Raw genomic sequence first — 24,163 nt, 5'->3', positions numbered from 1 at the left:
CAAGCAAGTGTACAAAGCAATCAATTGACTTTGATTGAAAAGGAAAAACCCGCTACCGGATACGATACGTAAACCATTTATCTGCAGTATATCAAAGATACCGGTTCATGGTTCGGTCTTTGGTAGAAAGTTTTGAATATAATCAAACCTGCGATTCTAATGTTCTCAAGATTCGGTTACACGTTTAGTAAAAAAAACTGAAGTCGGTGCGTTGGATGCTTTCGAATCGATGGCGTTCTTCATTGTTCGTTTGTTTATTGGCGTTCTTCATTATTTTAATCAGTTTAGGTTCGGATTCCCTAAACGCAGCAAAGAAGTTGTATGACCAGCTATTTTGAAAAATGCGATGTGAATGTCTATGTCCTTCGATAGCACCCACTTGGTAGAATTGACAACCGTTTTTCTTTAAAAAATATAGATGTCATGTAAATTGTTGTACCGAATTCCGACATGGCTATACTAATTTCTTGCCATGGCCTGAATATTTGGCGTTACGCTATCCATAATTTATATTTTTATCCAAATCTACATTGCGACCCCGCAGCAGATGAAGCGATTGCAATCAATCACCAGATATCTAATCTATTCCCCCTTCAGTGAAAGCATCAAAGACAGTCTAACAAAAATATTTCACATGATTAAACCAGGTTTATTTATTCGAGCATGCCATGATTAAACCAATTTTTGTATTAGAATCCGTGAACAAGGTTGTCGCATTGTAGTTCGGCTGGATAGTATCGGTAGTCCTGTGCCATTACTTACTACATCATTGCTGTATTAATCAAGGAATCGAGTGGACCGACCACGATTCATAAAGCAGACATTCACTGCGATGAGCTTTGTAAAAGGAAAGTCGCTTTGGTTTGGTCCAAATTTGTCAACAAAGAAATGTCAAGTGCAAACCGCGCTCTAACCCCTGATGTTCATTGCGTTTTGAATACGCGGCAATGGTCGCGGTTTTTTTAGTACAAACCGCGACAATTCCGCGTACCGTTGCCGTTCCGCTTCCGTCGCCATTGCGTTTGGGCCTTTATTGTGAAAAGCTTCATGCAAAACAACAACGTTTGAGCCAAAATTCTCGTGTATATGTATTATTATGAAATCAAGGTACATCAATTTGCACCGCGTACTAACTTGGGGTGCTTAAAGGAATCATATCGGAAGAAGTAGTATTGAAATCGATTAGTTGAAGAAACTTTTTCTCATATATTTTCAACAGCTCATATTGTGAGAATCGAGATAACGAAACATATTCCTTCTTACCTGGATTTGGAGGCGAATCGCATATAATCAAACAACGTTGATTACTAACGCAGGTCAGATCCCTACGTGCCTAATTCGAATCGAGGTTAGGTACAAAGTCGCTGTTCGTTCTTTTATAGAAAAACAGTAAAATGTACATATGCGTGACTTTGGCCCGAAATTTATTATTTCGGTGTATAGCGAATAATAGGAAAACAACCCGAATGTTATTTACAGAATGTTAAAAAAACTAATCAATATTTATTTTATTCATGGTAGTTCAAAATACATGAATAAAAAATCGTTTCATTTATTTTCGAAAAAATAGTTTACATACCCAGTTGCGCCCAACTGGAGTAATATTCGTTAATCTTTTAACGCCACCTTGCTGACCAATGTTTGAAACAGGCTCCTATATGTGCTGAAATGATAGGTTAATTATATTGCTCATGAAAAGCTTTGCATAGTGCCGAAAATACCGGAACTTATGTATATTTATTCAGTGCCGGCATTTAGGTACCAAGAATGGGTCGGTATTCCCTGGATTTTAGGTACCGGTACCACAACCCTAGGACAAACGGCGTTACTTCTATTTCGAAGGAAGACGTGACAACAATGTTTTCAGCTCAGATAATCTCAACAACCTCGGTTAGGATTGAACCCAGACCCACTGGGGTGAGTGGCGGTCACACTTACCACTTAATCACTGCACAGAGGTCTAGAATGTAAATTTAGTTGGAATTTTTACTTTTTACTAAAACTAAATTAGTCTGCCTTACAATATGTTTAGGAAAGTTGTTGTACTTTGATATGCCCTTTTTTCGTTTAAACAGAAGCTGGAGTGGTTCTAATTTTAGCAAGATTTAAAATTGAACTTTTCAACAAATCAACCTAGAGCTTTAGTGTCTTTGATGAAGTTGCAGTCCAACACATTTTAGACGAATTTGCTGAAGACACGAAAACTCTATCTTCACACTTTTCATTGCACGAGAAATTCAAATGTAAGCTTTAGGGTGTTCTTTATTTAGTCAAAAAAAAAAATTAATTTTTAGTGAAAAGTATAACTTTCTAATGAAAAAAGCTAGACATTCGGTATGTTGAAATAAATTATTCTCCTTCAAATATCTAGACGTATTTATAAAGTCAGCTTAATGAAAAATCAAAACTGCGAAAGTTAAATAATAAAACCAGTTTTTTTAAGAATAGAACCATCTTTTAACAAATATCCTAATTTCTTGAAGAATACAAAGTAAAAGACATATCCCTCCAATGTATTCAACAAAGTTTCTATAATATGATTTTCTTTAATTTTCTGAAAGACTGCGTAACTCACTTTCGAACCATTAAAAAGTTAATATCGTGATTTTAATAAATTTAGAACCACCCTACCCACTATTTAAAATAATAAAAAAGCATGCAAAATGCAAAATTTAATCAAGAAAACGAAGCTACATTTTTTATATCAACCCTGAAAGTAATTTACAAGCTACTAACGGTCTATCAAAAATTGGTTTTCTTAAATCAACTTGATAAGATTTAAAAAAAATGTCGTGGTTTCCATTTTTTGCTCAATTATACCTCGAATCATGATCTTATATGTAATTGAAAAAGAGTTATCTTTTGTTTGCCCCAATGAGTGATATTAGTATTCCAAAGAATCTCATTTTTGGCGAAAAAGTACTCAAAACTTTTCAATATTTTTTAGTTTATTCTAGCAAACCTAAGAACCTTGACGAAATCAAAGCTAATATACGAGCTGAAATTGCTGCGATTAAGTCCGAAATGCTGTTCAATGTCATGCAAAATGCCAGCAAAAGAGCTGCATTTTGTTATCATTTAATGGTGGTCATTTAATCGACGTTGTATTCTAAACTTGATTTATAATAAATTGCATAAAATATCCTAAAAATACCTGTTTACTTGTGTAAACCGTCTGAAAATGTCGGAATTGTTCAATGTTGAAAAAGGATACATCCAGTTGGCGTACCCTGAATTTCTCGGATGCATATACATTTAAAAGTATGTGTGTAAACTTTGAACTTGAAATTAGAAAAAAATAACGGAAGAGATAATTACAGAATACTATAGTGCGAGACATTACCTCAGTAACCCTTTACGAGTTCATGCGAGCAAGTTTCTAATTTGGAAAAAGATCAATAATCCAGCCATTTTTCAACCGATTTTCCAACGATCAATTGGATGCGAAATTAAATCTACTCTCCATTTTGTCGTGACTAACGACTTACCTTTCAATATAGGGGCCCCTTTTCAAAATTTCGGAAGAAAAATGATGTAAGATTTTGAACGCTTATATCTTTTGTTGTACTGAATGGATTTAATCAATTTCTTCGGCATTTTGTCGAAAATATTTGTACCAATGTTGTATTAAATTTTGGAATATGTAGGACATTCATTATCAACGGAAACATAGTGTTTTGAATAATCTTTCGAAAACGACTCGGAAAAGTGAAAATTTTCAGCCCATCCCGCACACAGCCGTCAATATTGTGCAGCAACCGAACAATAAAATAATGAAAAGTTTATATATAGGTCCACTACATGTTTGTTCCTATGATTATTCGTATTGGGTTGCTTGACGAGAGCAGTTGGTGGGGGAAAGCCGGCATATTAGTTTTGGTTATGCCATTAGAAGCCGGACGGAAAGGAAAGGCCCATGCACGCCACGAGAACGAGCGAGAAAGCGATAGTAGTGAATATTAGCGAAAGCGTTACGTACAATTTGAACCTTAAAAACTTTTCTTCTACTAAACGGATTGCCAATCTTGTTTCATAAATCGGAAGGAAACCGTTCAACGCTTGCTACCGATACGTTGTTTGCTATATAAAATATAAATAGTTCAAAAACTACTTTAAATGAGAATCAACATTAATGATAAAACCTATAAATAGGGGTGTCGCAGCTTTTCTCAAAGCCAGACGTGTGTAAGACGCAGTGCATAACAGACGTGCGTGGTCGCGAGAAGCTGCATCGGACGACCAATCAAATCAGCTACCATCGGAGAGAAGAAGAAAAACGTTGGTGGAGGTGGTGGCGGTGAGAATTCCAAAAAGCCAAAGGCTAAGAAACGCAGTCACTGAAAAGGCGGTAGTAACTGCCACTAAAAATGCTACCAAAACATCGAAGGCTGCAAAGCGTACTCATTCGGTGTGAGCTACGAAAGGGGAAAGATCGTATGGATGTACGCAGTAAAAACAATCGTCGGCAAGGTTTGAATTGTTTTAAAAGATTCCCGTCTTGTATCAACATAGACAAACCGTCCTTATCAGGACGAAGGCAAAATGGAAAAAGAATTTAATTAGAAAGTTTCTTTTATTAACTAGTATTAAGTTTGCGCTTGGTAATTCTGTACTTTTACCTGTGAATCGTAAGAAAATGTTTTTCTAATCTACAAACCCGAAGGTTTTTGCAAATCCTTCCAAGAAAATTAGTGAATGTGGCAACTCTGCCACTAAGCGAAAGCTACACCAAAACGAATGATGAAAATATTTTCATTTATCGAACAAAAGGACGGCCTTCCATCTGCATTGTAAAGTCTATAAATAGGAACACCATGATGAAAACTGTGCTCATTCGGTGTGAGCTGCGAAAGGGGAAAGATCGTATGTTTGTTTTAAAAGATTCCCGTCTTGTATTAGCATAGACAAACCGTCCTTATCAGGACGAATGCAAAATGGAAAAAGAATTTAATTAGAAAGTTTCTTTTATTAACTAGTATTAAGTTTGCGCTTGGTAATTCTGTACTTTTACCAGTGAATCATAAGAAAATGTTTTTCTAATCTACAAACCCGAAGGTTTTTGCAAATCCTTCCAAGAAAATCAGTGAATGTCGCAACTCTGCCACTAAGCGAAAGCTACACCAAAACGAATGATGAAAAGATGGGTTGGTGATGTATATGACATAACAGGGGTGTCGTGACCACACTTCGAAGTTATTTCAAATCTTGCAAAGCATAAATTGACATAATTTCAATGCTTGTTCCTTTATGAATGAAATGACAAATTTTCAGGTCAACGCGGCAATAACTTTGCAATTTATAGAACAATTTTATATTTTTAGTTATCATATATTAACTGTCATCTCTTCCAAACAACTTAACCCTCTGCTGCCAACCCCGTGGTTTTGCAGGGTTAAGGAGAATCATTGTAAAATGTCCAATACATGATTTTATGTTGTTACCTCCACTAAAACCACTTCAGAACACTCCCACCTGTCATACATGCACATTGTCTGCTTGTTGAAATCATTATATGAAATTATTGACCTGTATTCAATGCGGAGAACTCGGTAATAAAATTGTTTTGCTGAATATACTAACGAACGGGATCCCCAGGAAAATTTCGCTGAGCCCGGTGAATCGAACTTAATGCGTAAAATTTAGCCATTTGAAAGAGATACAAGAAGAATTTTAAGAATATGATCATCGCGGTTATGTCCCGGACATTACCCGCTCCTAGTTTTTTGCTAAGTGTGTTCATTTCTGTACGAAAAAGATTCCGATGGTTGTTTCGAGAGATTTTAACATTGATATTTCAAAGCAAGAAAATTGTTCATTTCATGAATGAATGTCTCAACCAGCTTAGAATCCAGCGCATCCCCTATCAACGCAGACGCCAACAATAAAGGTTCTTTTCAAAACCACCATAATTATTATAAAGAATAACTTGAAACATTCCCACATATTTCATTGAGTATCATTCGATTTGAATTACAAGTCAAACGAGTAGTCACGACACTCCGGTTATGTCCTAGACATTACCCACCCATCTTTTTTTATTAAAACAAAGACAATTGATTAGAAGAATGTGGAGCACTTTCGATAAATTTCATGGAAAAATAGCAAAATTATGGAAGTTTTCATATTGTTGTCCCAAAACCGCAAAGTATTTTTGACAAAGCATACCGTTGGAAGTCATTTCTTCTTCCTTCCAGAACACTTAAAAACCAAAAAATTGGTGAAAAATGGCCGCGTAGAAATTTGTTAAGTGCCGAAAATTCTGAAAAATCGCTATAAATCAAGATTCTGAAATTTTGCTATAAATCAAGAGTTTGAGGGTATACAACCCTTTTCATGCATTATTTTATGTTGCATTTGATGAGATCTACTACCTATACTAGGTCACTTGAAAAGTACAAAACCACTGTAGCACCGTGTAATAGTTAGCTATGTTGTACCATGAAATAATTTATTCGCCTTAAACCAATTTTAACGTTGTCTGAAGCCTACTTCAGTTTTAAAATAATTCGGTAAAAATTATTTGAATAAAACAGATTTTCTAAGAAACATTAAGAAACACTCTATCATTTGTCTTTAAATTGGATGTAAAAATAAAAGGACAAGTATGACAGATAGTACTTATTAGTCTTCAGCAAACTTTTCTAAAATTTGTCGATCTGCAATTTCACTGAAGGTCGTTTGGTACTAGCTAAAATGATTGAAAAGTTAATTTGTTTATCTTGGAAAAGTTAGACCCTCCCTAACTGTTGTTTTAATAAAAAGAAAGGGCTCACAAACTACGAAAACTTTTCCAAAGATTTGTTAAGGCTGAGTTGTTTATGTTTGATAAAATCTCAATATTTTTGCTAAGTTTGTATTCTAAACTGTGCATTGGCGCCATCAGTTATTGTACTTAGTTATTGAAATTCACGTTATTTATTTATTTTCTTAATCCAGCAACTGCTTTATCAAAAGAGATAATCAAAGTATTTTATTTTTATTTGCTTTTAATGAGGCTAAAAAATTGACTTAATGTCGGGTCTTTCCATGTCAGATTTACAACCTAATTTTTCAACTACTCATTAAAAAAAATTCTCGCGTTCTTTAGCGCAAAATCATCAACACGTTTTTTTGCAATATAACTCTCTTTAAGTTATGATTTTATAATATAATTTTCTTTAAGTTATAATTTTTTTAGGTACTAAAATTTATCATTTCCCATCCACTGATTTCATAAATTATCTGATGCATTGAAATCTTCTAATAAACGTTGTGTTTTGTATAAGCTAACCGGAAATTTCTTTAACTAGTTTTGAAGTAGAATACTTCTAACGTTTCAATATGGGGACCCGTTTCCAAGTTTCTGCTGAGATATTTTCTTAGTCTAAAAATGCGAATAACTTCCATTGTACTAATCGAAATCACAATATTTTTGCACTCTCTAATCGGAATTCTTTCTCCCATACGAACGAGAAGCGACAGAGGTAACAACACCTCTATTGGAGGAAGGTAGGAAGCTTAACGGACCACTTCAATGAAAACTGTGGTTATGTGACGTCTCCGCAAAACAAATCGTTTCTCCGTATATATCGCTCCAATTTCATTGAAATCTTCTTACTACCTAAAATGAAGTTGAAACAATATTTAGCAATTCACCGAAAAGCGAAATATGCATTTATTACAAATATTTCCTGTCCAGAAAATTGTTAATCTGACAATAATTAGAGAAGTAAATAGATCCATTTACATTGCCAACATCTCCTTTGGAGAGCTTTTGACATTTGTAAGTCGGTTCAACTAGCGAATCAAATTCGTTAGTTGGACAAGGCTGTGGCCCAACCATCGAATCACGACTATAGTGTCTTTTATGAATTTGGATGTTCAGTGGGCTCTAGTTCTCAAAATGTTCAACCGATTTCAACCAAACTTTCTGCAAATCATCGTGCATTTATTCATGTTGCAAAAACTCTATTCATTATGGTCAACTCAGACACAGAATCGATGGATAAGCTAGAACATATTTTTCGGGAAAACGTGACGTGAACTGATTAATGATTTATTACATCTTGATCATAATCAGGTTTTTGTGGTTGTGGATGAGGTTATAAAACTACTGCTTTAGTTTCACGAAATAATATTCATGGATCCCTTCAAGCCTCGTAAACTTATTCCTGATTCCGAGTATGTTAGTCACGATGAACCCTTCTTATTCACAAAATCAAAATTCGTTTCCAATTTCATGATATAGTTCATGAAATGTGCAATTTTGTGTATGATATGCTTCATGATTGTGAAATTTAGAAGATATTTCTAATCATTTGCACTTTCATGCAACTCTGCACCCGGTCTGGAAATTTTCACGTGAACAATTTCACATAATTTTGGAATATTATAATTATAAGTATATAATAATTATAAATTGCACATATAATGTACAACGCAAAACGAATATTAAATTTGTGACTAAGCTCCTCAAATTATAAATGTGAATGACATTATTATGCCCGAAAAATGAGATAGAAAACTCATCAACTAATATAACGACAATGTACATAGTAATTGCGAAAATCGTGACTAACCTCTTGACATCATGAACATCGTTCAATATTCAGCTCTTTTGGTGGAAACAGTGTTTCTTCAAATTACGAACTAGACTTGTTAGATAAAACTAAACATATTTGGCACACAACCGCAGTGATCTTACTAAAGTGTGTAACACCATATGATATTTATGATATTTGGCGTGAACTAGTTTCAGGGCCGGTGTTAGCCTAAAAGCGTGGTGGGACTAGATAAATACTGCATTTTTGCAATACTCATACTAGCATAACAATCTGAGAAAATTACCAGCGGTGCGTTTGTAGCACATGACATCGTGGTACATCGAGAATTTCAAACAGAGGAGTATTGTGCGTGCGAGACATCTGCTCGTCTGATTTCAAATTTTAGATTTGTTCTAAAAATTCGAAGTGGGTAACTACCTAGGTCATCCACCATCTCAGTTCAGCTGCCTAGTTTTGTGAAAAAATTCTATGCAGTGGCAAAATACAGAATTAGAATCATGCGTCACCGTAGTTATCAAATATAGATTACCTCAAGACGCCATTTATCTATGCATTCACTGGTTGAACAATCTGTCTCGCTGCGGTATATTTGATATCTTTGTTTCCACAAAAATTACTGTCAAACTAATTAGATCAGGTGAGGTTTCGACCAGTATTTGCAACGCAACTTTAGCAACATTCTCTCTAGAGGTTGTAATCTCTTTTTTGCAAACCATTCCAGTAAAGTTCAGCTGGAAAATACGCCGGCATTATGGCTGGTTCTGGTAAGTATCCCGACACCAGTAATAAAACGAATACTAATTACAATCGATTGTGTTCCTGGAGATTGAAAACTAACCGGTCACCAACCAGAATTCCGGCTCATTTTCCGGCTGGACTTACTAGGGTGTTCGTTGCTATACATAATATACTGAAACTTTATTTAGTCATCGAGAGCATATATTTCTATCTGCCTCTTGCCTCTTCAGCTGTAAATTGCTCTTCCCATCATTGAATGCTTCCTAGAAGCACATGCTAAAAATGCATAAAAATCACAGCAGAATAAAAGAGACGGAAACAGAAAGTATGCTAACTCTGCATTTTTTTCTCAGTGTTTCTTTTTCAAATAAACCGCTAGATTTTTGCTTGGTCTGTCTTGTCAGAACCCAGTCAAAAAGGGCAAGTTGCTGGCTAACGGGGGGATATTTGCCAACTCGGATGCGCTAATTGCCCTTCAATTTGCCAGCAAATTGCTGGCAATTAGGGGGCTATTTCAAATGCAACATTTGGGCGATTTGCCGCCGTCATTTTTTTTGCCACCTAGCCCGCCCTTAAATCGCCCCCAAAAGGCCCACTGAACGCGCCATTTAATCGCCCTTAATTGCCTAATACGAAAATTAAAAATTGTGCTTATTTTCGAATTCATTATCTACTCACATATACTTACCAGTATACTAGGTAATCACCACCAAATTATAGGAAGAATCAATGGTGAAATTGGTATTGCACTCCAAAACTTACCACAATCTGAAGTTCATTAAGACTTTAGGTCAGAGATCTTGTTTCACTATACTTACACACTATTCCACAATTTCCCACATTCTTTGGCTAAATGAAGTGTACTAGACAAACAAAGTACAAGCGAGAACACACCAATTGTTCAAAAAACAATTTCAAGCATAAGCCAAACATGAAGCGCCATGTTTGAAAAACGCGAAAAACAACCAAGTCCATTTCAGCCACCAGAAAATTTGTCTAACTATTGAAATTGCCTTTAAATCGCATTCGCAAATTGCATTTGTTCGGAGGGGCAATTAGCATAGGTGAGTTGAATCAAACGTCAAACTTTTTAAATCGCCTGACCATGTTCGTCCGTATTTTTTTTGATAGGGAACCATCAAAGTAATCAACAGTGTTCCTAAAATATTTTCCGTGGCCAAGCATTTTTTCCATTGAAGTGGTCCCTTAACCCATTCATGCCCATGTTGTTTGTGGACAACAACGTTTTTAAACAGCTATAACTTTTGATTGAGGCAAGATTTTCTAACAAAAACAAGTATCGCTAATAAACGTGACTCTTGCCTTTCATTTGAGTATTAACAGTTACAAGGATCAGCTCTAGAACTGAAGTTATTGCAATTAGTCTGATTGGATTCCGATGAAGCAGTGTTGCCAGAGACAGTTTACGTTGACAACGAAAAATGAATTTTTCATATAACTTCGTTATGTTGCAATATTATTGAAAACTGACAAAACTTATCAATTTAGACTATCTTTGGCTACGTTTTTCACGCAATTGGACTGTTGTGAATATTATAGGAGGAGCGCACTGAGCATTGGAAGGTAAAATATGAGCAGCTTCTAGCACTGCGAGGGAAGCATCTATCATTATGAAAAAGGTTTTTCGTATTTCTTGAGCCCACCGTTTTCAAGGAAAAATTGTTTTGAAACCCTACTTGCACTAGAAACAAAGTTGGGCATGAAAGGGTTAATGTAAAAGTGTATGTGTGTGCATCACTATGGGAAGTACCACCTTTAACCCATTATAACCCAGGGGTTTCAAAAAGTGAGCCAAATGCAGTGATATCTTCTCGCGCAAAAAAATTCGTACGCTACAAATTTTAAGTTGTTTGGCATATTTCTTCGGATTTTCTGATAGACAACACTTCATTTACACCTGTAGGAACGTTTTGTCACATAATGGGATTATTAGCACGAATTCCAACAATAAAATTCAATTAAATGTATTGCTTACTTTTTGTTGAAAGCTCTCACTTTTTCCAATAGCATTACAACCAATTCGAAATAGTCGGATTTGATAGAACTATTTCAAGTAGCTTACTGGAATATTATAGTTACAATCTTAGTTTTTAGCTTAAAACTATGTGTGCGTGTAGAATTATTCATGCATTCACAACAGCTCATCACAGGCTAAAACGCCCCACCCATTGTTGTGGGCATACTCACCGATTGCTATGAGGCATTCCATCCTCTTGTTGTGGGGCATATTACACTGTAACCGGGGGCATTTTGCCATGGGGGAAAGAAAAAAAACTAGAATTTAGGCATCTTTGAAAAATGTTTAATAATACTTGTATCAGGATGATTTTAATAAAAATTGAAACGGGTACTAATTTCTAACTAATATAACAATAAATTAGAGTAGTTGGTGAAATATAGCTATTTTTACTTAAGGAGGGCGTAGTAGATCTGTTTACCCTAAAAAAAGAACGCTCTTTGTTGCAGAGCTAAATAAACAAATTTCAAGTGTTCGCTGGCGATGGGGTGGTTGGGTGCGAGAGACCCCGCTTTCTTGCTTTTACAATTATGTGTGGCGTTCTCAAATAAATTCACCACGGCACGCGCTCCAGAGCAGCGTTGTCAATGTTCCAGATTTATCTGGAATTTTCCAGATTTTTTCCAACTGAACAGACATTTGTTCAAGCCAGAAATTTTGCCAGATTTTTGCAGATATTTAGAATTCAACGTTACACCCTAGCGGGAATGACATTATGCCGAATTTATTTGGCACAACCAGAGTTTTTTAAGCTTTCAGCAAAAGAAATCTCTCATTCTACCAGATCTTTAAATTTTTAACTAATTTTGGAAATGTGGGTCATATTTTCCCAAACCAAAATCGATCAGTACACGTTTTATGAAGAATAAATGTATGCCATATTTCAATAACTTTAAGGTCGCTGCCAAGTGACAGATTTTGCCAGATATTTTTTGTGGAACTACCAGATTTTCTTCGAAAAATAGTGGCAAACCTGCTCCAAAGTGCACTGGGTGTATATATCTTTCTTTGGTTAGTTTTCTTCTGACAAGCGGCAGTGCGGGTGCGATTGACGATTTGATTAGTACTGATTGTAGCATTGTGTGTAGGAGATTATGTTCGTTTATTGAATACTGAACAAGTTTCTGCTGGTAATTTGATACTGGGGGCAAACTGGGAAAACGTTTCACATATCATCGTATATGCTGCTATGAACAGTTATATGACGATCCTTAGAACCAGATTAATTGAATAAAATGAGCATAATGGGATTTCACTTATTTTGTTTGCGAACTTCACTACCCAACAAGTTGAATGCTTCTTTAAAAGTAATGTCATGGTACTACATTCGTTGTCGGTTAATATCATACGTGACAATTGCAGGGTTATTGCAAAAATTCCACTAAGAAACCTGGTTGATTAAGGTTTGAACATATATTATTTGTAGGGCAATCGCCTCAACTCTCTAATGCTGATATTCCACGTGCAAATGCCCTTCTACTGGCTTTTAACTGTGGAGTGAGTTCAACTTCTAGTGAGTCCAAAAAGTATTTGTTATCGGATTTGGCTTTTAATTTATTTTATTTGTGCTATGCTTTGAAGTGGCCTATTTCTAAAAATGTCCAGCTAGAGGATTGCATTTGGACACCCCTATATATGTATATAAAATATATGAATACTAGAAATACCTATTAACCATGAATGAGATAGTAAAAATTTCTGCATTCGTGAGGCATACCATCCTCTTGTGTACTAAGTGTATTCACTTCGGTTATGTCTCTGATATTACCTGCCCATCTTTTTTGTCATTTAACTTATGTATCCTGCAATAAACAAATTAAAGTTCTACTACTGCGTATTTATTTTAGTTTGTACGTGTCTTCAACTTCTTCACAAACCACTGCTCAACATCACAGGTTACTTTTTACCAATATGTGGTCATTGAAATAGCATATTTCCACTCTATACGTTTATAGACTAGACATATATCGATTGGGTGGAATTCCAAGCAGGTTAGGTACTTTAAATTACACTGGTGGCTACTTACCAAATTTGGTTAAAACTTGGTAGGTCCCAGTGTGACCTAATGAATCAATCCACGTTTTCCGACATTCGTTAATGTATAACTCGGTTCATATTGTTGATTGTGATGATCATCGGAATCTTACAGCCATAACTGCAGATTTCCTGCCAGATCTATAGCTTACCGACATACGTGTCTGCAAAATCATCTTTATTTTTCTCGAGAACATCTTCGTGACCTTTATCAATATATCCTGACAGTTTTTTAAAGTTTTAAATAGGTTCCATCGTCCTTTCAAATGCAATTCCATTGTAGACTTTAGGTTTAGAAATAGTACCTTTATTTAATTTTTTGAATTGCATTTCATGATATCTATTTTTTTAGTACGATATGTCAATTCTGATCTAAACTTTCACAAAAAAATATATTCGATATTTTTTTTAAATTTCATTATCTATAGTATCTATAGTATCTTAAATAAATTTATAATACAAATAAAGACAACTTGCGAGCCATTAATTTGGGTGCTCGACTGGGAAAATCGATCAACAAAAACTGAAAAATTTCTGAACAACGCCGAGAAATAAGTAAAAATTTAAAAACTCGTTTCTGAAGCAAAAACAATTCCGATGTTATCATACTTGCATACAAGCAAAATATTGCTTGGCAGAATTTATACTTAGTCTTCTTCGACTGATCTGTGGTCGACGCCAATTATTTCGAAGTCTTCACGAACCCAAGGAGCTTGTGATTATGCATTCGTTTCTTTGAACCCCGTATCGTGACGGTCCTTCAATTTATAAATGAATCAAATTCTGAGTCCGCAAGTAGAATTGACGGAGGGTAATAGCCTGTGGTTTGTCTTCTTGTAACCAGCAGTAGTAATGATAAATATTCTGTCAATGAACGTTGTTTGCTAAACAGAACACGGAAGAGCAACGTATAAGCAATATTGAGGGGCGTTATGCCTCGATGATTATCACAGTCGAGTCTGTGGATAAGTCAAGACCATCTAACGATGCAAATTTGTTCATCTAAGACCACGATCACGTGCTCCTTTTCTTTAGCTCCTAAATGTCATTTTCACATTTAATCCTCTTAAAACTTATGTCATGCGTTTAATTCCTCTATAATAATAATGAAAAACAATTGCTCTTCACCATCAATGAGATACTAGTATTTCAACTATTACTTAGGGACCATTCATAAATAACGTAACGATTTTAGGGGGGGGGGGGGTTACGACAAATTGTGACATGTTGTGACAAATGGGGGAGGGGGAGTAAGCTAGAAATTTGTGTTTCCTTATAGTCTCCTTCAGTGTTCATATCTGTCTCAAAAAATGCTATTGCTACAACCTTTTACACAGAAAAACATGTAGACGGATCGTTAGGTACCTAGATGCGTGAAGCTGTGAGTACGGGTAGTGTTTTGAAAAGCCATGAATATCCGCTACCTTGATCTCGATTGAGTAAAAACGTAGGGGACTGTTATAAAATTTCCAAGCTCTAAGCTGCATCTAATTTTGAGGGATTGGAAATTTGTCGTTGAATTTTTATATTTTCAGTAGTTAGGTCGTGATTTACACTTCCAGTGGAATGCTTATCCATAGTTCGAACCGGTGACTACACCATCAACCACAACTTCATTTGCGGGTACGTTAACGCGACACTTCTTCGTAAAAAGCTGGTAGCTATCAATATCATTTGTCTGCTTTGGACTGGTCGCCACCACCATAAGCTAATCAGGACAAGACTCAAATATTTTGGTCACGACCGAATAACGCTGCGTTAGGACTCTCGAAAGCTCCAACAGATTGACAGTTTTTTTGTCAATGTCCCAAAATAAGATCACAATGAGCCCTCTCGTGGAAATTTAAACTCAACCACACACGCAATTTCATTTCAATATCCATTTGATCTTAAGAGAATTTTTGCGAGGGGAGTTAGTATTTGCAGAGCTCAGTGCTGGATGGATGAAGACACTAATAATAGCACTCCCCTCTGTTACACGGAATACAGGTAACTCACAAGATAAGGAGCAGCCTTTTCTGCTGCTTTGTGCTAAACGGACATTAGAGACAAAAATAGCGATTAAATGAGTGTAAGAAAAATCTCAAGTGCAGATTGCGATGGTTTTTAAAATCAAATCAGTAGAGTTATGATGGAAAATAGTTGTGGATTTTAACTGGATTAATGTATGTGATTTCTTTCATAACATATGACTTCTGAATTAAAAATACTTGCTACTATTCGAATAGCTCCTCTCAGACCGCGATTTGTAATGCTATACCGTACTGTGCCAAATATGCTTTTTCCTTTACGGTCGGTCTGGCATTTTCTTTGTTTTACACAGAAATACCAGATATATTTATTCTATGAGCATTGCTTTGACTGCACTAGTTTTAGCAACCTAGCGAAAGTAGGTTATGTTTTATTGATGTTTTGTGTAAATCGCCATCGTAAACAGGAACGTATCTTAGTCTAAACGGGCTAAAGTTGCAAAGAATTCATGCTATCTTGACAAAAAGCAGAAAACTTAGAGCGTTTGTTTCGTCTAAAAACATAAATCATTCGTTTACTGAAACCACTAAGTATGCAGAGATTTGCCAGAGCACCCATCGCAGTCGGCCACGATGTTCGCAAAGAGGAAACCGCAATTCTAATAAATCTTTGCCACCAATAATGCCTCCGTTCTTCACCGAGTGGATGAAGTGGTTTAAACGCCAGGCACACTTAGACGCAGCGTGGTAAGATACGATTAGATTGAGTGGATTTCCCGACTGACTCGATTGTGTGAGCAGAAAGAAAATATAACGAGTGGGAGTTTATTTTAGTGGTGCGCTTCTCAGAGTTCCCACACCAGTTAAATGCGGCCGGCCCGACTTCGATGGACTCTACTGTTTCGTTGGAATGGATCGTGTTTACAGTGAAATTGTGATCAAAACCGTGCGTGTTTCGCGCCCACCTTTTCAAACAATAAAATTAATATCCAAACTACCATAGAGCTAATAAAAGATAAGGCCCTTGAACAAAAAAAAATACTTTTTTGAGCTGGACATGACTGCACGCAGAAAAAATTAGCATATTTAAACCAAAAATATGTGTTATTGAATCCAATCATTTATTGTTTATCACTTTAACAAACAAACTTATTGGTTTGAAAATTTTTTTTATTATTAGAACAACAACAAATTTTTGCATTCAATAAATACATTTTTAGTATCAATAATTTTCTTTTAATTTCAATAAAATAATTATTGGAAAACGGAACGATAATTTTGTTTTATTGAAACAATAAATAAATTTTATTGAATTCAATAAATAATTTTATTGTCTCCCGACCAATAATTTAATTTATTGAATTTAATGCATAATTTTATTGACCCTACAAATCTTTTTTTCTGCGTGTGACTGCTGTAATACGAGTGCGGCATCTATTTCATCTGTGTCTCAAGCGTAGCTGTGAAACATTGCCTTGACTATTCCGCTGGAATTTCGATTCTGTTTTCCACTTCATGCTACTGGGGATCGGTGTCAGTAGGCGTCGTCGGTCGTTAAATTACGAGCTACAGTAACCGAGATGTGTCACCTTGCGTTTGATGGTCACCCACAGAAAATACCCGTTAATACTCGAGAAAATCCACTATCGACCACGAGACTCCATTCGTGTCGTGAAACTGTGATTAAGCTAATCCTAGCCCGACTGCATTCGGTCAGTGTTGACACTACATCAACGATTAGAGGTCTATGGTGGGAACCTCGTTCGAAAATGAGTTGTTAAGTTGGTTAATTTTGGGACTCGTGTCATCACATCACGATAATGGGAAACTGCTTTGATGATTTTCGTCTATTTTATTGTCCTATACCATCTGTCCGGATGGGTGTTTGTTTTGACAGTCAAATGGATTTACGACTAACCACAATGAAATGTGCACTTAAATTGTTCGGCGGAGAGGGAAATCGGAATTACTCATCTGATTTAGTTGGGCCAACTTTTCAGAGTGTGGTTTGGTGGTGATTGATGTTTGATCGAGGTACGATGCTTCCTTGAGATATTGCTTGTTTTGATGTTTTTGGCGGATTGAAGATTGATCGTATGTAGTGTATACCGACGGTAACTACTGAGATGAATTGAAAACAGTAAGCTTGGACCAAGCGCCACGCGAGCATTATGCATGGTGAAAAATGACCTACTTTCCTTTAAAAAAACAGAGCGTGCACCTCGTTTCTGTTTTTGATCACACAGGTTCACATAATTCATATGTTTGAAAAATTGTGACATTCATGAGACATCGTTAATCATACCGTTAAACCAAACCGAAGCCGATTTTTTGACGACGCTTGGGTTCCCAAGGAGCGTCACAGTAGATTAAGAAAGCTATAAAATGTGCTAGTTGTCACACATTAAACAGTGACGATGCAGAATTCGTCACCGCCCCAATTAAATCGAAAAGTCTGGTCTGGTCTTGTCGGTTCTCAAGAGTCACTTTTTGTCATTAGTCACACGCACGGCAAAAATTGAGATGAAACGCGAATCTTCTTTGAGTCGAACTGTCGCCAATGGCGGTAATCGTCTAGATCCAGCCAATTTTCAAAGCGTGATTCCACGACCAATTTATAACTGTCACCACACGTACGGGCACAAGTGTATCAATTTTCGCTAGACTAGTGAACAGATCGGAATTTGGCACTCGATCCGACAGGGAAAATGTGGAAATGTGCCGTACGCCCGACAACCACTTTTAGAATAATATCTCCTTTCCCGAGGAAATCCAATTCTCTACTGCGGAAAGGTTTTGCAAAAATCAGAATTTTTTCTTTTCTGAATTATTCACTCAAATGCTAACTTATACATCAATTGTAGGATCTTTGCCCCGAGATGAAACACTTTCTAACCTCCGAAACCATCTCAGTTAGCGATGGCTGGCCACCCTCCCCGAGTGCATGATCAGCCCCTCCTTGTACCGGAACATGGTCCACCGATCGTATCGTATGTTAAAAGCAATATCTTTCAGGTTCACAGAAACAACGCTCCTTCTCCCGTACCGCCACGCAAGTAACCCAGGTTAGTATTTTTCTCACACCATAGCTGCCATCTCTTTCCCACTATAAAATTTCGAAACCGCGAGAATAATAATTTATAACCCTCCATCCACAGTAAGAAAAGAAAACACTGCTCAAGTCCACCCACTCCCATCGTGCACTTTCTTCGACACGCCACAAGACAGGATCGGGTGCAGGCACGCTCCGTTCTACCTGCTCGGGGGGGCATAGTTTGCTTGGAGCTCGCAGATCGCAGGAGTCAGTGTTTGCTGTTCGGTCGATGGGTGAGGTGATATACCAAAGCAAATAGTTCCCGGCGGGATTCGATTCAACGGAGTGCTATATTAGCACGGATGGCGTGGCGCTGGTCGTCCAACATGATTCAACAACAAACAAATCGTAGCAGTCGTCGGAAATAAGCAATTCGGTGGCATTATTTAGGACGAATTTGTTGATATTAGCTTTCTTCCGGATATAAAGACTCTGTGAATTTTCGTTTAAGTTTGGTGTTGTTTGATAAAAGTAAAGTAAACGTGCTTTGGTGCATGAAAGAGCAAAAATAAATGGTGACGGTATAAGTCGTAGTTGCTATAGAATGTTTAACCAGAACAATTAAAATTGCGTGAAAACCAACTATTGGTATATGGGAGCAGTCTGTTGTTCTCGTTGTTCTCGTTTCGGGAGTTAAATTTTGTAGAGTCACTAATATATCCATACGATCCATCGGGAAAGATGGGAATGATAGTAGCATCCGTTATTATTAAAGATCGAGTATAGCATACGCAAATGAGTTTCTTTTTAGGAGGGATTGACAAAAAATACATAAATCTGGACTTCTGTATGAGAGATGATCAATACAACATATAAAAATCTGTCAAAAAAGTAAAAAATAGCCTGGGTACTACATGTCATTGTGGAATTTTAACTTTTATCACTACTCCCTTCCTAGCCATTTTTTACGGTGTAGGACAATTTCAGTGCTGAGATCCTACCTATATGGGCACTAAGAATACATTCTGCTTGAGGTACATACATACGATGACTAATCTATCAGACCATTACCTTATCCTCTGTACCGATAGATTACGCATGCACTAGGCAAAGCCAAACATCAAAATTACAGAAAAACAAAATAATATGAAACATTTTGCCGCGCTTTTTAAAAATATCAAATTGAATTCTTGCTTTGTTGCCAACAAAAAATTTCAATATCTCAATTAATTTTCAATTCACATTCACTAACGACACAAATAGAAATTTTGTTTGATGTCATAAAACAATTTTTCCCAATTTTGTATTTGGAATCATTAAAACGACCAAAACAGTAATAATTGGAGTGATCATTATCAGCAATATCACAATCCGCATGATTTAGTAATTGTATAGATTCAGGTTGTTTGCATAAACTAATTTAGGCCACATATACATTCTGAATCCTTGAATTACAGCGTGTACAGTAATGAACCCATATTGCTTCCTTGTGTGACTCCTGTTTTGTGGCTAAACTGAGAAGATACGTGAAGACCTAGCTTCAATTTTACCAAACGAAGAAAATGCCGGTCAGTCGGTAGATTTTTCGATAAGATTTTTTGATGGTCTATATGGCCGAAGTTCATATCAAATTCCGCGCGCGTGTGTGTGTGTTAACCATCCTAATTCCCACTAGCTGGTAGCGATTTACAGAAAAAAGATGTTTTCATGTATTTTAACATATCCATGCAAATAAGGCCATTACAAATCTTTTTTAAAAATTATGTCCAAGTACAAATTTTTTTCTGAAGGGGGTGGGGGGGAGTTGGGCAAACAAAAAATAAATATTTATTTTAATAAACACATTTTTTTTCTTTTTGTATTTTCTTTCGATTGTTCTCGTGGACGTTTCCACAGGGTGATTTCGTATAGCGCGGTTGAGCTATTTGAGAAAAATTCAAGCAAACATTACTGAATCAATCAAAAGTTCACATAGGAAAGGGATGCTAAAGTTTTCGTTTAAAAATTTTTTCCCAACAGTGCAATTTTTAAATTCCCAATAAAAGCTTGAAAGTTCTCTAAGAACTTAATGTAAACATTTAAGAGTACTTTAAGGTATTAACTTTTGGTTGCTTGAATAGTTTTCGTTCCGTTGTGGCGGCACATGGACCGATTGTACACACAAGGCATGAAAATCGGTCAAAGGTGAACCTGCTTGATAACAATGTACAGAAACAGGATTGCAACATTTCACTTATGGACTTTTAGAAAACATTCTGGAATGAATCCAAAGGTATAGTGTGCGTCAATGGAATTATTCATCTCAGATATGGTTTTCTCTGATATTTTTTTTTTCTATTGCGTATTTCGTATACAGTAGCCTGGCGAACGTACATCCTGTGCATACTATACTTTTTCGAACTCTAGTGGAAACATCAGCTTTGGTTTATCGCTTGTGCTTGAAGACTCGTAGATTTGTTTGTTTGGTACATGATAGTAATTCGGCTCGGTTCCGTGTACATCTTCGAAATCTTTGCATGTTTCTCCATCTTGTTGCGCAGTAGGTAGCCACATCAGAGAAATTCATTTGATAGTCGTACGGATTTATGAAATGTATAGCAATCATCAGTTCATTTTTTGCCTTTTTCATTTAAGGAAGACTGTGCAATCATTCTGAAATTCGACTTTTTAAGATACACCCGGAGTGTCGAGCGTCATATACCACTAGATTCAGTTCGTCGATATCTGAAAATGTCTGTATGTTTTATAGTATGGTTAAATAGCTTCAAAAGTGCATTGGTTCCAGGTGGGATTCACTTTTGTGCCTAACCACTACTAATAGTCCTTACCTTTCTTCCTTCCTTTTGTTCCACGAGACTGCATCGAAGCGTTATATCGTGGGGAGGCTGATTCAGTCTTAAGACAAAATGATAGATTAGAGCGGTTTAGCTCCGAACACATATCCGGCTAATCGCAGTCGTGAACTTCCGTTAGCCATTTGGCTCCCGTTTCTGTGAACCATTTAGTTCCTGTTTTCGCGAGTCATCTCAATTCCTCGTCGGAAATTCTCCCGATACCGAAGCCTGTTGCGTGAGTCATTTAGCTCCCAGTTTTGTCGCAATCTTCTCGCATAGTCCATAAATCCTACTCAAAGGGCCAACCAGTACTTGGCGAGGACGGCTCGGCGATACCGGATGGAGCGTAGCTTCTGGTTCGCTGCTTCCGGTTCGTTGAAAACTCGACGACCCACCGCTGGTGCTTCACTCGACCTACTCGATCTTGTCCCTGACAGTGAAACTAGTCTGCTCACATGCTTCGGTCCGGCGATTCCAGCTGGTTCGTGGTGCCCAATACACTGGCGCCTCAAGCAAAGCTGTGGTTGCTCTCACAGCCTTCCCCTTAACAAAATCATCGTAACTTTAAAAGTTCAAATCGATGATATATTTTCCGACTGCGCTGTCTTTCGGCTGCTAGTCATCACCAACTCTGTTTTATGATGGGCAATCGTCTCCGTGTCGAGTGTCTCCTCTTCTAGCGATTGTCCGATTACTTGGAACACCACATCATCCGTGAAGCCGAAAATCGTTGTATCTCTGGGAAGGTTCAGCTTCAATACTCCATCGTACACTGCGTTCCACAGCGACGAGTCGAGGAACGTCAGTTGTAGTTGTGATTCTCCCTTGTCTGTCTCGTAGATCAGTGTTCGGTACTGAAAGTAGCTCTATAATATCCTGCAGAGTTACTCATACTGTACAGCGAATGGGCGATTGCTTCCCAGCTAGTACTATTGAAGCATTCTTCACGTCTAAGAGAACCACCACGCAAAAACGATATCCTTATCTCTGCTGTCTCCAAAGCTCACACAACCGTTTGGATGGATTTCACTGTAGACCTGCCTATAAGGAAGCCGAATTACATGAGATGCCGTTCTCACGGTCCGCGTACTTCGTTAGCTTGTTCAGGATTACTCCTTCTCTCTAAGGGATATATTGACTACGCTGAAAGATCTCCATGTTGTCCCGGCATCGGAAGCAACATCAGCTTTTGTCGCTTCCAATTATCGGATCGTTTTGAACATATCCGGGCTCTCATGTATCGCTTCACTTTTATGACTTTCGCCATCTCGATAAGCTGTTTGTTGGTAAATCGATCTTTATCTTTGTGATCATCCTCCTCACTGTACGGCGAAAATAGATTCATGTTGTGGGGAAAACCTTTCGATAGTGACCTCCATCGTTTCCGGGCACCTTTCAGGTGGTGCAGCTGTGCCTTTTATCTTTGTTATGCCAACTTTGTAGGTCTCTCTTAAGGAAATTCGCGTTGGCTTCGTGGCAAGGCTTTCTTGTACAGCTTGACTGCTTTGTTGAGAGCGGTTCTTGCAGCTCGCTTCCCTTGAGCTTTCTGACTTCTGTTTTAATTTTAAATATATTTAACACGACTCAATGCGTTAGCACAACTGAGTCGTGGAGTGCACCTTGGGGGTCATTTGGTCCGTCTTCTCTCGCGTTTTCGTTTACGTCCATGTCATCATCGGTACTGCATTCATCTTGCTCATCGTCGGATTACGGGTCGCTATTGTAAATCCTTCTTCATCGGTATTAGATTCCTTATTGGTGGTGTTGGTTGTTGGTTTGGAAACATTTGCTGTAATCGTTGTTACTTCGATGTTGGTAATGGCAGTTGGTTTAGTGGTACTGGGGCCGATCGTTGTTGAGCTGGTGTTTGTGAATGTCCGGTCTGCAGTCGTTGGTTTACCAACTGGTTGTGGTTTAACATACGATGATTGTATACCGGCTTTGGTCGTATCAGGTGGAATTTCTTTGGCATTCTCTGCGCAAGGTTTCCCGTGGTGTAGCGGATGATCACAATATTGACAGGTAGGAATCTGTCCTGGGTGCGTGACTAGTGTTCGTTGAGAATATTCAACACCATGAGGTGATTTGCATGTGAAAGTCAAGTAAGAGGGAATAGGTTTTGTCGGACGCATTCTCACCACACGAACTCCGTTGCGGAGTCTTGGGAAGAAGTTCCTCCAACTATCTTCCTTAACACTATTCACCTCTCCGTATTTTGACAGGATTTGTTTGATAGCGAAGGAACTAGTACGTGGTGCCAGGTCATGTAACTTTATTTCAATACTGTCAACATCTATATACGTTGGGATACTGTATAAAATGACATTACATTCGATGACGTGTTTCATGTTGTTCTGGAAAGCGAATGATTCTGCTTGACTAATATTTTTTAACATATTCAGTACCGCATGACGTAAATGGTGGAATTGCACCGCATAAAGTACGCAAGCTACGTTGAACTTCAAGTTCACCTTCAACATTTGCTCCCCTTCATGAATTGATGGTATTACCGGATATTTGGTGTAGTCAACAGCAACACAGTTTGCCCGCATCATGATATGCTTTTGCTTGGCATTGTCACTCATTGTTCACGTATCACACACTAGGCAGAAGGAATCAATTGCAGCGGAGCGATTTCTAGCTTCTGAACTGAGCGAGATGAGAAACCAAAGTGATCTCCGACTTCTTCTCCAAGCTCGGAGGCAACTTATACGTAGATCGATAATCGTCGTATTGCACTCGGCGACCGTTTCTCAGTTTCCCATCCCTTGGTATGGTCGCATTACACGCCTTTGTTAGTAGTGCCGTGAACTCGTTCGCATTTAGGTTGAAGAGGATACCCTCAAATTCAAGTTCTTCGACGGACACGTTCCTGTGAAAAATCGCTGTTTTCCATCTTCCCTCGTTTATATATCTCCTACATAGTCATATTCATGTGTAGTTCATAGTCCTGTTATCAACGCTGTACCAAA

This window comes from Topomyia yanbarensis, chromosome 3 (genome assembly GCF_030247195.1).
Source record: "Topomyia yanbarensis strain Yona2022 chromosome 3, ASM3024719v1, whole genome shotgun sequence".
Taxonomy (NCBI): Eukaryota; Metazoa; Arthropoda; class Insecta; order Diptera; family Culicidae; genus Topomyia; species Topomyia yanbarensis.
The sequence above is the reverse complement of the archived record's forward strand: the minus strand, read 5'-3'. Positions refer to the sequence as shown.